The 11165-nt window shown below is 48.2% G+C and overlaps 1 protein-coding gene across 1 annotated transcript in view; it reads right to left on the bottom strand.

Annotated features, from left to right (window-relative positions):
• Window positions 1–8092, bottom strand: part of LOXL4 (lysyl oxidase like 4) — a 45341-nt gene extending 37249 nt beyond the window's left edge. Inside the window, exon 1 of the mRNA XM_017502731.2 lies at window positions 7933–8092. The gene's annotated coding sequence lies outside the window, so the exon portion shown is untranslated. The remainder of the gene's footprint in view (window positions 1–7932) is intronic.
• Window positions 8093–11165: the final 3073 nt, after the last annotated feature.

Genomic DNA, 11165 nt, shown 5'->3' with positions numbered 1-11165 from the left:
AAGGGAACAACAGACACCTGGACCTACTTGAGGGTGGAAGGAGGAAAGTGAGGATCAAAAAACTACCTGTGGGGACTATGCTTGTTACCTGAGTAGCAAAATAATCTGTACACCAAACCCCCATGACATGAAATTTACCTACATAACAAACGTGCACATGTGCTCTTGAACCTAAAATAAAAGTTAAAATAAAAAATAAATTGAGAAAAAGAATAAGAAAGACATGAAATAGTTTCCAGACATAAAGTGAAAAAAGTAAGTTCCTCACCAGTGTGAGTAGAAGGATGCCATTTGTGTAAACAATGAGCAGCTCAAATTATGTGAATATGCAAGTGCGTTTTTGTTTTGTTTTGAGATGGAGTCTTGCTCTTGTTGCCCAGGCTGGAGTGCAGTGGCACGGTCTCGGCTCACCGCAACCGCTGCCTCCCAGGTTCAAGCTATTCTCCTGCCTCAGCCTCCCAAGTAGCTGGGATTACTCAGCCCGCCACCACACCCAGCTAATTTTTGTGTTTTTAGTAGAGACGCAGTTTCACGATGTTGCCCAGGCTGGTCTCGATCTCCTGACCTCAGGTGATCTACCCATCTTGGCCTCCCAAAGTGCTGGGATTACAGGCGTGAGCCACTGCACCCAGCCTGCAAATGCATTTTTAAAAAGTATGGAAGGATGTGCAACCAATGATTGACAAAGGTTTCCTCCAAGGAAGGAAGGGAGATGGGAAAGGAGGACGTTCACTTTGTGTGCTTTAAATTTTCTTTCTGTTCTACCTTTTTTTAAAAAAAAAAAAAAAAACTAACATGCATTCCTTTATTACCTTTATAATTAAGACAACTTTTAAAAATTAGAAATATAGTCAGCCCTCTGGGCCCATGAGTTCCGCATCCTCAGATTCAAACAAATGTAGATCAAAAATATTTGGGAAAAAATGATTTAAAAATGCAATAAGAAATAATATATATAAAAATACAGTAGAACAACTATTTACGTAGCATTTACTTTGCATTAGGAATTATAAGTAATTTAGAGATGATTTAAACCAAGCTTGTTCAACCCGCGGCCCACAGGCCTCATGTGGCCCAGGATGCCTTTGAATGTGTCCCAGCAAAAATTAGTAAGCTTTCTTAAATCATTGTGAAATTCTTTTGCTATTTTTTTTTCTTTTAGCTCATCAGTTCTCATTAGTGTTAGTGTATTTTACGTGTGGCCCAAGACTATTCTTCTTCTTCCAATGCGGCCCAGGGAAACCAAAAGATTGGACACCCCTGATTTAAAGTAAACAGGAGGATGTGCATAGGTTATATGAAAATACTACACTATTTTACATCAGGGGCGTGAGCACCTGTGGATTTTGGTATCCATGGGGGGCCCAGAGCCAGTCCGCAGATCTGAGGAATGCCTGCATAGTTCTGGGATGGGTTTGAGAAGGCCACGATACTCAATTTTGTTGTGTAGTTGCGGGAACAGTGGTGGCTGACTATGCGTGAGCAGGACGGGGCTGAGATGAGGATACTTCCCATTGTAGGGAGTCTCAAACCCCAGCGTGCACCAGAATGAGCACCAAGGGGCCGCTTAAATGCAGATTTCTCAGCTGCACTGATGCAGGATGTCAGCGTGAGGCATCTGCATTTCAGCCAGCTTTCCATGATCCTGACGCCTGTGGGCCCTCGAAGCACTCCTGTGACAATCCACTGCTTCCTCCCTGGGCTCAGCAGCCATATGACTGGCCCCCAGCCTTGCTGGGTACCTAGGCAAGAAGTCCCCTAGGCAGGGGACTTCCCCTTCAGCTGCATCTAATCTGAGGGGGGAGGGGCTGGTGTGTCCTGCGGGGGTAGCCCCGCCTTCGGAACGTGTGGTCAGTGGGTGAGCACCATCCTTTTTCACTGCTCTGTGCGGTGAGCTGGTGCCACTGCTCTCCTCAGGATCTTCATTTATTGAGGGACAAAGGTAACAATTTAAGCTTCCCTGAGCCGTTCTTAAAAGACACCCAGGCTGCCCAAATCATCCATTCCAAACTCATTTGGAATTCTAAGCAAGTAGGGCAAACTGGCATTAATTAAATATTTAATTCATGTCCGTTAAGACTAGAATATTGGTTTTCATTCAAATTTATGGCCTGGTCATATTTTTTATAGCTGCCCATATATTGCATATAGGTTATTGGTGTCCTTCCCATAGTGAAGTATTCAGGGTATTTACGCCCATTTTATAGGACTTGGAGCATAACTTGAGTATTTTAAGTGGTTATGGAGACATACAGTATTCGCTTTATGACATTGTTGGTCATATCAGTGATAAATTTGCCGTTGAGTCACCACTGATCAGGCCAGTAACCACCAATTACAACCCTGTGCCTGTGGGAAAAGATGGGCTGTTTCACAGCAACCTAGTTCATTATTCAATCTTCAGGAACCTGTTGAGGTTCAAATGTGAGTCCATTCACACATCTACAAGGCAGGGGGCAGGGGTTGAAGGGCCCTTTACCTCACATGGCCAAGGCGAAGTCCAGAAGCAGACTTCTGCAATTTCAAACATGAGTTTTCAGAGTCCCTTGAAGAGTTTCAGAGCGTTACAGACGGGACTCCCTCCAGAGTCCCGCTCATGAGTTACAGAAAGTCTCTGCAGAGCAGAGTGACTGACCGATCTGTGCAGGTGGGAGAGGAACGCAGAGGCCTCCCTTGCTCTTTTGTTCAGCCTCCCGGAAGCTCTGGCCCTGGCGCTTCCACCCTTCAGGAGAGATTCTTCGATCAGCGATGGGGAGCTCTCGACTTCCGGTCTCCAGCAGTCAACTGAACAGATGCTGAAGTCCGTTGGGTTCAGGGGTGAAAATGGGGCCTGAACTGACCCTTCTTTTCTGGTAACCCTTGTTTCCAGGAAATCGATGTGGCATAGCTTTCAATTTCCAGAATGAATGAAGCAGGCCCCACTCTGTTTTGTGTAACATAAGAGCCGGGAGAGAGCTTAGAGATCTGAGGGCCAACGTTCTTCTTTGAAGATTTTTTAAAAAGAGAGAAAAAAGCCTAGCGACATACAAACGGAACTAATTTTTCCTGCAAACATACCATGTACCAGACCTACACTAAGGGGTGTGCAGGCGTGGCCTCATTTAGCCCTCAGAACAGGCTGCTGAGAGAGGCATTCTTATTACCCCCATTTACAGATGGGAGAGGTGAGGCCCAGTGAGATTGAGTGATTGATCCATGGTTACCCAGCCAGAAAGTGACTCAGCTTTAAACTAGGTCATCCTGATTCACAGCCCATGCTCTCAACCTTATGCTCTGGGGAATTCATTGTTTAGTTGGGGAGTGGAAGTTTGGATCCTGAAGATCTCAGAGAGACGAGGAGGAGCAGAAGGCATAGAAATGGTCCAGAGAGAAAGTTCAGAGACACAACCACAAACGTATTTGGCCACTTTTGCCAGAATGGATCTCTGTCCTCTGGATCAGATCTGTTCCTGGCCCCACACGTCTGAGAACAGCTCCCACACTACTGGAAACGTCTCTGTTGTTAAGCAAAGCATTATTGGGTTTTCACATGTTTACAAAGTATCTTTGCCTCAATATTCTGGAGTTCCTCCTTCGACATGGCTTGGAAACGGGCTGGGTGCATCCTAAACCTTCATTTAGAGCTTCTTCTGATGCTCACCACAAAGCCTGGATCACTTAACAATTGAAACACTGCAAATTGTGACCTTATCAAACCTGCAAGACTCGATCCCAGTAAACACTTGAGGTTTGGAGCAGCAGAGTAACTGGCCCACAGGCACCCAGCAGAGCCTTAACTTAGACCCAGTTCTCCAGGGACCTGCCCCATTCACATCCCACCATGCCCACCTGGAGCTTCATCTTGAAGCACTTTAGCCTTAAAAGCACCTGGCATTTTGGCACAGACACAAACGGCTCACAGTCACTCTGCTCTACCATGTATTTCATTTCTGGACTTAGTTTTTATTTCAGTTCATTGTGTCCCCACCCTTCACCTTGGCGGGAAGATGACTTTGTTTTCAAATAAAAGTCAAAAAGAAAGGATATCTGTCGCTGATGAGAACGCAAAATTGTAAAACCACTCGGGAAAACAGTTTGGCAATCTCTTATAAAACTAAACACACACTTGCCATAGCATCCAGCTCATGCCGAGGTATTTGCCCTGAAGAAATAAAAAACTTTTGTTCACACAAAAACTTGTACATGGATGTTTATAGCAGTTCTATTCACAACGGCCAAAAACAAAAACCCACCTTGAAACAGAACAAATGTCTTCCAACAGGTGAATAGATAAACCACGGCATGCTCCTGCAGTAGAATGCCGCTTAGCCATCCAAGGAACAGACTGAGCAATACAGGCAACGAACAACACGGTGCATCTCAGAGGCACGGCACGGAATAGAAGAAGCCCGTCGCAAAGGCTACGGACTCGATGATTCCTTTGCAAAGCATCCTGGACATGACAAAACCGTGGTGATGGAGGACAGATAGGTGGTTGCCAAAGTTATGGGTTAGGACAGAGTGTGACAAGAAAAGGCAGCATGAGATGTTGGGGTGACGGAACTGCCTGTACTCCTGAATTGTGGTGGTGGGTGTGTGAATCTATACATGTGTTAAAACTCGTGGAATTCTACAGCAAAATTAAAAACAAAAAAGGGAAAGCTCCATTTCTGCTAGAACAGTCTACCTCTGACAGCACAGAAAGAGGGATTTCATGTGGGGGAGAGTGGTTCTCGGCCAGTCTCTGAGGACCCTGCCTTTCTACCCTCCAGACCAGCAGGACAAACCCTAGTCTAAGGTTCTGGCTCTGGCAGGTGCATCCATCACTGGCAGGTCCCTCAGTGCTTGGAGGGATGTCCACCCGGCTGACAGTCCGCCTCTACCTCTCTGTGGAGCTGGAGGGCAGAAGGCTACCAGTTCCAAGACTTTCTCTGGACTTCTTTGGGAGTTGCCCAGAGGCCCTTGGGCTCCTTTTCCTCTGGATTCTGGGGAGCAGCCAGATGGCTCCAGGTGACAGAGGTGTCACTCACGCATGGTTGTTCCTTTGAGCTATGCTGTACTCCTTGGAATTCCGGAGAAAGGAAGCCTACCTTCCACTTCCCCCCCCAAGTCATACACATGTCCAGAGGAACCAACCAGTAGTCACTCCACGCTGTTGCCACTGGGAAAAGTCTTCCAGAATCAAATTAGCCTGAATTGGCTAACCCAGGAGCCCAGACATGCAGACACGAATAACCTGAGGATTCCAGGAAGAGGAACCAGAGGGCAATCAGCTGCCAGGGTGATGGCACCGAGGTTGGCAGTGCCTTCTGACCCTGTCTGAGCAAGAACACATGTCAGCAGCTGGGAGCTCTGTGGATGCCCTGGCACCACAGGGTCATCTCAGGAGGAGAAAAGGCCAGGTGGTGGCTTTAACCATTTGTGGTCCCAAGGGGGTGGTCCTCAGAGTGGCAGCTTGTGGCACAAGTGACTGGCAAGGCCTTGGTGCAGAGCTGGAAGATCCTGGGCAGGCTGGGACTGCCAGCTTCAAACTGCTAGTACTTTTCCCCACTTACTCATCAGACTCAAAAACAACTCCGCCCACTTGCGGTGAGCGCTGCCCTGCATTTTTCACCTTTGGGCTATCATTCCAAGGAAGAAAGACCAGCCCAGAGGAAAGTTTTGGCCAAGTTCAAAGGGAAAGGCTTGGGGAATGGAAAGTCCTCTGAAACCTTGCTTAGATGGTGACTGCCTGACCCAGATTTTGCCTTTTCAAAAATATGCTTGGAGCTCAAAGGCCCGGGTGTCATGCAGACATGGGCGTGACAGAGTCACAGGGAAAACACATCAATCAAAGCACAGCTGGATGCTCACTCAGAGAAACCTCAAGCCTGAGCGTCGGGCAGGACTCCAAAGGTCAGCCTGGCTGTCGCTTGTTTCTGCAGGGGCTTCTGGGGACACCCACAGAGGTGAGGCTTGAGCCCACCCAGTGTCCCTGGCTGGGTCTTCTCTTGGGACCAGCTCCTGTCTAAACATGAGACTCCTCTCTCCTGTCCCCATCTCCTGGATGTCTGATTTCCCATCTTCTGGCATGGATGCTGAGACCCAGGAGGTGACTCCAGGAAGCACGCAGTGTGGCCACTCCACTGGGGGATATTTCTGCCGCCTGGTCTATGTTGACAGGTGCTTCCCTTGGACAGGGATGGAGCTAGAGAAAACGGGCCAGTGCAAAATTGTACATGTGTCCTCCACCCACGCCCCAACACACACACACTTTACTGGCATCTGTATGACAAGAAAAAAATCTCCCTCCCTTTCTCTTTCTAGCAGGGCAAGTAGGTTTGACCCAGTAAGGACAGTATGTGGTCTCATTCTCATCTGCTTCGAGGAGTTAATTTCTCACTGTTCCCCGTGCCCCAGCAGGAAGGAAGAAGGGGAGGAAATGCTGAGACTGATGGGGTGAACCTCTAGGCCCACCTTTTCTGGTTCTCAGTCTCTAGAGTATGGCTGTTCAGCCCTGAATTACTTGGGCACCAGCTGGTACTTGGTACCATGACAAGCTTGGGTGTCACCCCAACCCCAGCAACCTAGAGCCCCTGCAGGTCCAAGATTCTCAGTTATGTCAAGGCAAAACTTTATTTTATTATTTATTTAATAAATACAAATAACGTCACCCAGGCTTAAGTGCAGTGGCGTGCAGTCCCGGCTCACTGCAGCCTCAGCCTCGGGGCTCAAGCGATCCTCCTACCTCAGCCTCCTGAGTAGCTGAGACTCTAGGTGCATGCTACCATACCTGGCAAACTTTTAATTTTTTCGTAGAGATGGGTCTCACAAAAAATGTTGCCCAGGCTGGTCTCAAACTCCTGGACTCAAGCGATCCTCCTGCCTTGGCCTCCCAAAGAGCTGGGATTACAGGCATCAGCCGCCATGCCTGGCCAAAGCAAACTCTAGCTTCTTCGCTTCCACACTGCACCCCTGGGCCTCTCTGGTTCTCCCTCACCTGCTGTGGCCCCTGGCTGTAAAGCACACTGCCAGATAGTGTCTCTCGCCCAACTCCACACATTCCCTTTGCCAGCGCTTTGTTAGTAGGTGCTGCCAATCAAGAGGCCAGAGGCAGGAGGAGGTAGCTGGGCCTGGCTCCTCCCTGATTTGCTTCTGTTCCTGAAACTTTACCCCAGTGGTGGTTCTCCATCCTGGCAGCAGGAGTCAGTTCCAGTTTCTAGCTTTTTTTTTTTTTTTGCACACTTCTAGAATCAGCCTCACTGTCCCCTTCAGATATACCAGCCAGGCAGCACCCACTTCTTGGAAGTCTGGGTCCCAGCTCCTCCTCCATCACAAGCAGCCACTCCTCCCAGCTTATAGGTTCTAATAACCCCTCCCTTCCCTTTGTTCCCGCACTGGGGGTGCTAGCTGCTTTTTGCAGTTATTCATTCTGTGACCTCAATGTGTTCCCCACTTTTTTTTTTTTTTTTTTGCCTTTTCAGCTATCCAATACAGATTTAACCAGTTCTCCAGATTAAATTCTCTCTGTTAAAATAACTGCTGTGGGTTCTGTTTTCCGTCCAGACACTGACTGACACAGACCCCACGGCTGGCAAACAGGCTGTGTGAGGAAGCTGTAATTTACCATCTGTTTTTCCTCCTTCAAAGGACTAGGTGGCTTCCAGCTTACCCAGTTACTGCACTGCATTGAGGCCATTCCAGCCCAAAGCAAAAAACCCTGAAACCTTGGTCAGCCTGTGTAACTTGATCGTGGGCAAAGTTATGGTTCCTTTCTGTCCTTAGGATTGGTGAGTCATTTTTGCAGGTTTCCTTGAGATCCCTGCAGGAGAGGGAGGAAGGGCATGGTGGGAGTGATTGGCCTTGGGTCTCCTTAGGCCTGTAGAACCCTCTGCTCCCCAAATGGCTATGAGGCACCCCTCCAGGCTCCCAGTCTCCACAGCTCCCTCCCAGTGCCCTGCCCCTGGTGCTTACCTCTCTCCTCCTAACTGGTTACCAGGGGATGATCTCCATGGTTCTGAGTAGACATGGTCCCCGCAGGGCCCAGACTGGAGTACAGAGGAGATCCCAGCACACGCAGCTGTTAGGGTTGAGCTTTTCCCAGCTGAATGGCAACATCTCTCACAGAGCCTCAGGGCTGGAAGAGAACCCAGAGATCAACTATCCCCACCCTGCCATTCTGCTGAAGAAACCAGAGCCCACAGAGGTTAGGCAGCCTGTCTAAGGTTACACAGCCTGCAGAGACAAGTCTATGGCTAAGCCCCAAACCTCTGTCTCTGGAGAGCTCCCAGCGCTTCGCCGGAGCCATAGCCTATAAGTCCCTGCAGGCCAGCAGAGGTCAACTTGTTTCTGCCCAGCTTCCTCTCCTAGATTTCCTGAGAGTGGGGAGAGTGCTCTGCTTCCCCTGACTTAGCTCTGAGCTTCCTCTGAATTCCCTGATCCCTCAAGCTCTTTCTTATTTCTATTGCTGGTCCACTTCCTGATTCTCTGCCTGTCCTAACTGCCCTTCCTGACCCAGCCCCAAAGGCTTTCTGCCCCTCTTAGGGGATTGGGCTCTCATTTTCCCCTTACCAATGGACCTTAGCAGTCAGTCCTGGCAGTTAGGTTATGTGAACGGTGGCTTCATGTAGGGTGCACCCCTGGAATCACGGGCAAGTCCCTGCCCCACTGCCCCATGGCATTGATTTAGCCACCTCTCATGAAAATTCTGTTTTTCTCAAATTGCAGGCAAGTACCATCTTCTAGCATTCTTGGGAAGGTGGGGCAACATCCCTAAAAGTCCAGACATGATTCCTCAATTGATCAGCCCAGGTTACTCCCCACAAAGCCTTTTTCTCTGGCGAGTTTGTCTATGCAAAAGAAAGGAAAGACATTGTATCCCTTTGAGAGGTGAAAGCAGAGCCCGTTCTGAGAAATCACATCTGAAGCTGTCACCCCAGGCACAACATAATAGAACCTCAACTTATGTTTGTGGCGCGAGGCGGCTTGCTTTAGTTCAGGGGCCCTCATGTCTGATGTAAATCAAAATCGCCTGGGAAGCTGTTTAAAAATAAGTTCTTGTACCCACCCCTGAACTTTGAAAATGGAGCCCCTGTGGGCAGGGGGTCTAAGGATCTGTATATTTAAAACACTCTCTGAATGATTCTGTTGCTCAGCTAAGTTGAGAAGCCCTGCCTAGACAGATAAGAGAGGATACAGGAAGGCCGCTAGCACATTTCGGTAGAAAAAAAGCCTGCAGCGAAGGGTCTGAAGTGCACGGAGAATGAAGTTATACGGTTAAAACATCAGAGGCTGAACGTTTGTCCTAGAATCGGCTATGTGGGGACAGATTCTGGGCTCATCTCTCTTTGCATGGTTAGTCTTTCTTGGTTAGGGGTGTCTCCTTCAGGGTCATGTCACCTCTGGGACATAGATTGAGAAACCAAGAAACGTGTCACTCTGGTATCCTGCCCTGCCAGGGATACTGGGTGACTCTGGGACTGCACACACCTTTGGGGACATCTATGCAAATATGATGTCTTCAGTGTTTCCCCTCATGGCCCCCATGCAGTGAGAGTTACTGAATGGCATTGGTAGGTCCCACTTTGACAGGGACCATTAGCTTTTTATTCTGCATGCATCTGATGACAAGAAAAACACTTTAAAAAAATATGTGACTGAAGCATCTTTGCTGCCATCACTTCTGAAGTTCTGACTGTCTTTCTATCATCTATCTATCATCTATCCATCTATCATCTATATGTCTATCATACAACAATTGAACAATTTTTAAACATGGATCAGCATTTGAAGGTGGTTTGCACTGGGAGTTAAAGTGACTTTGTTGGACATCTGTTCATCTGTCTTCCCTGGGAATGGCCCCCCCTTGCTCAATAGCCACGTTCCTGCTGAGTGACCTCCTGAAGCCTGACCTGCTTGCACCAGGGTGATTCCAAACAGGCTCAATAAGATTTTCTCTTCCAATAAATTGGAGCTGGGAATGAGAAAATGGAGCCGATCTGGTCAAGTGTGTGTTCTGCTCCTACAAGGTGATACTCATAAACATTGGAGGGTACCGTGGGGTAAGTGGATGGAAGAACAGACCTACAGAGGGAATATGGAGATCCTAGGGAACAGCGGTCATTCCCAGGGAAGATAGAGGAGCACATGTCCAACAAAGTCACTAACTCCCCATACAAACCACTTTCAAATGCTGATCCATGCCTAAAAGTTAAGTTGTTGTATGACAGACAGCCAATATATAGATGGTAGACAGATGATAGATAGACAGCAGACAGACAGATAGATAGATAGATAGATAGATAGATAGATAGATAGACAGATAAACACACAGACAGACAGCTAGGTAGATAGATAGGCGGGAGACGGTGAAGGGGCCTGGTGACCTTATAGCTCCCAGTTTATATCCCTACTGAGGGGTGGGAAACTCATGCTCTTGGCTTCCATAGGACACCACCATGTCCTTGTAAGGCAACCCCCATTTTATTTTACATAAACCCACACCCATTTTCTATTACTTGCAACCATTGAGTCCTAACTCATGAACAGGAAGAGTGTCCACCAATCCAGAGACTGGCAGGCTACAAGAGCAGCCTAGGCAGAGCACTGAGGCTTACAATGGATATTAGTGTTAGGATTTTCTTATTGAGCACCTACTACATGCCAGACACAAAATAAGTATTTTATATTCACCAGCCTTTAAATCTCCTCAATAGCCTTGAAGGGCAAATGTTATTATCTCATCTTACAGAAAAGGGGGCTGAGGCTCAAGGAGAAGAGACACCTTTCTCAACTCACATAACGAGGGATAGAATGGAGACTCAGACCCAGGTCTGCGTGATTTGACAAACTATTTTCTTCAACTACACCGGCTGCTTTTCCATGTGGTGTAAGACTGAAGCATATGAAGACGCTGGCAGGCTGTTAATATTAGATGTGGCAGGCATATGGAGGGCAAAATTCAGGGAAGCAGAGGCGGCAGACCCAGCTCAAGGCACGAGGGTCCACTGGGCCCAAGAGTGTCAAGCAGAGCCTGTCCAGTACCCTGGAGAGTTCCCAAGGAGCAACAGAGAAGACAGGCCTTTGCTTCCCAGAGACATAGGCCAACCTGACAGTGCCACCCCTGGATGCGGGAGGGAAGAACTACTCACACACGAGGAGGGGTTATTCCCTGGAACCCTGGGGGTTATTCCCTGGAACCCTGGGGG

The sequence above is a fragment of the Cebus imitator genome, unplaced genomic scaffold (genome assembly GCF_001604975.1).
Source record: "Cebus imitator isolate Cc_AM_T3 unplaced genomic scaffold, Cebus_imitator-1.0 Scaffold299, whole genome shotgun sequence".
NCBI lineage: Eukaryota > Metazoa > Chordata > Mammalia > Primates > Cebidae > Cebus > Cebus imitator.
The sequence above is the reverse complement of the archived record's forward strand: the minus strand, read 5'-3'. Positions and strand labels throughout refer to the sequence as shown.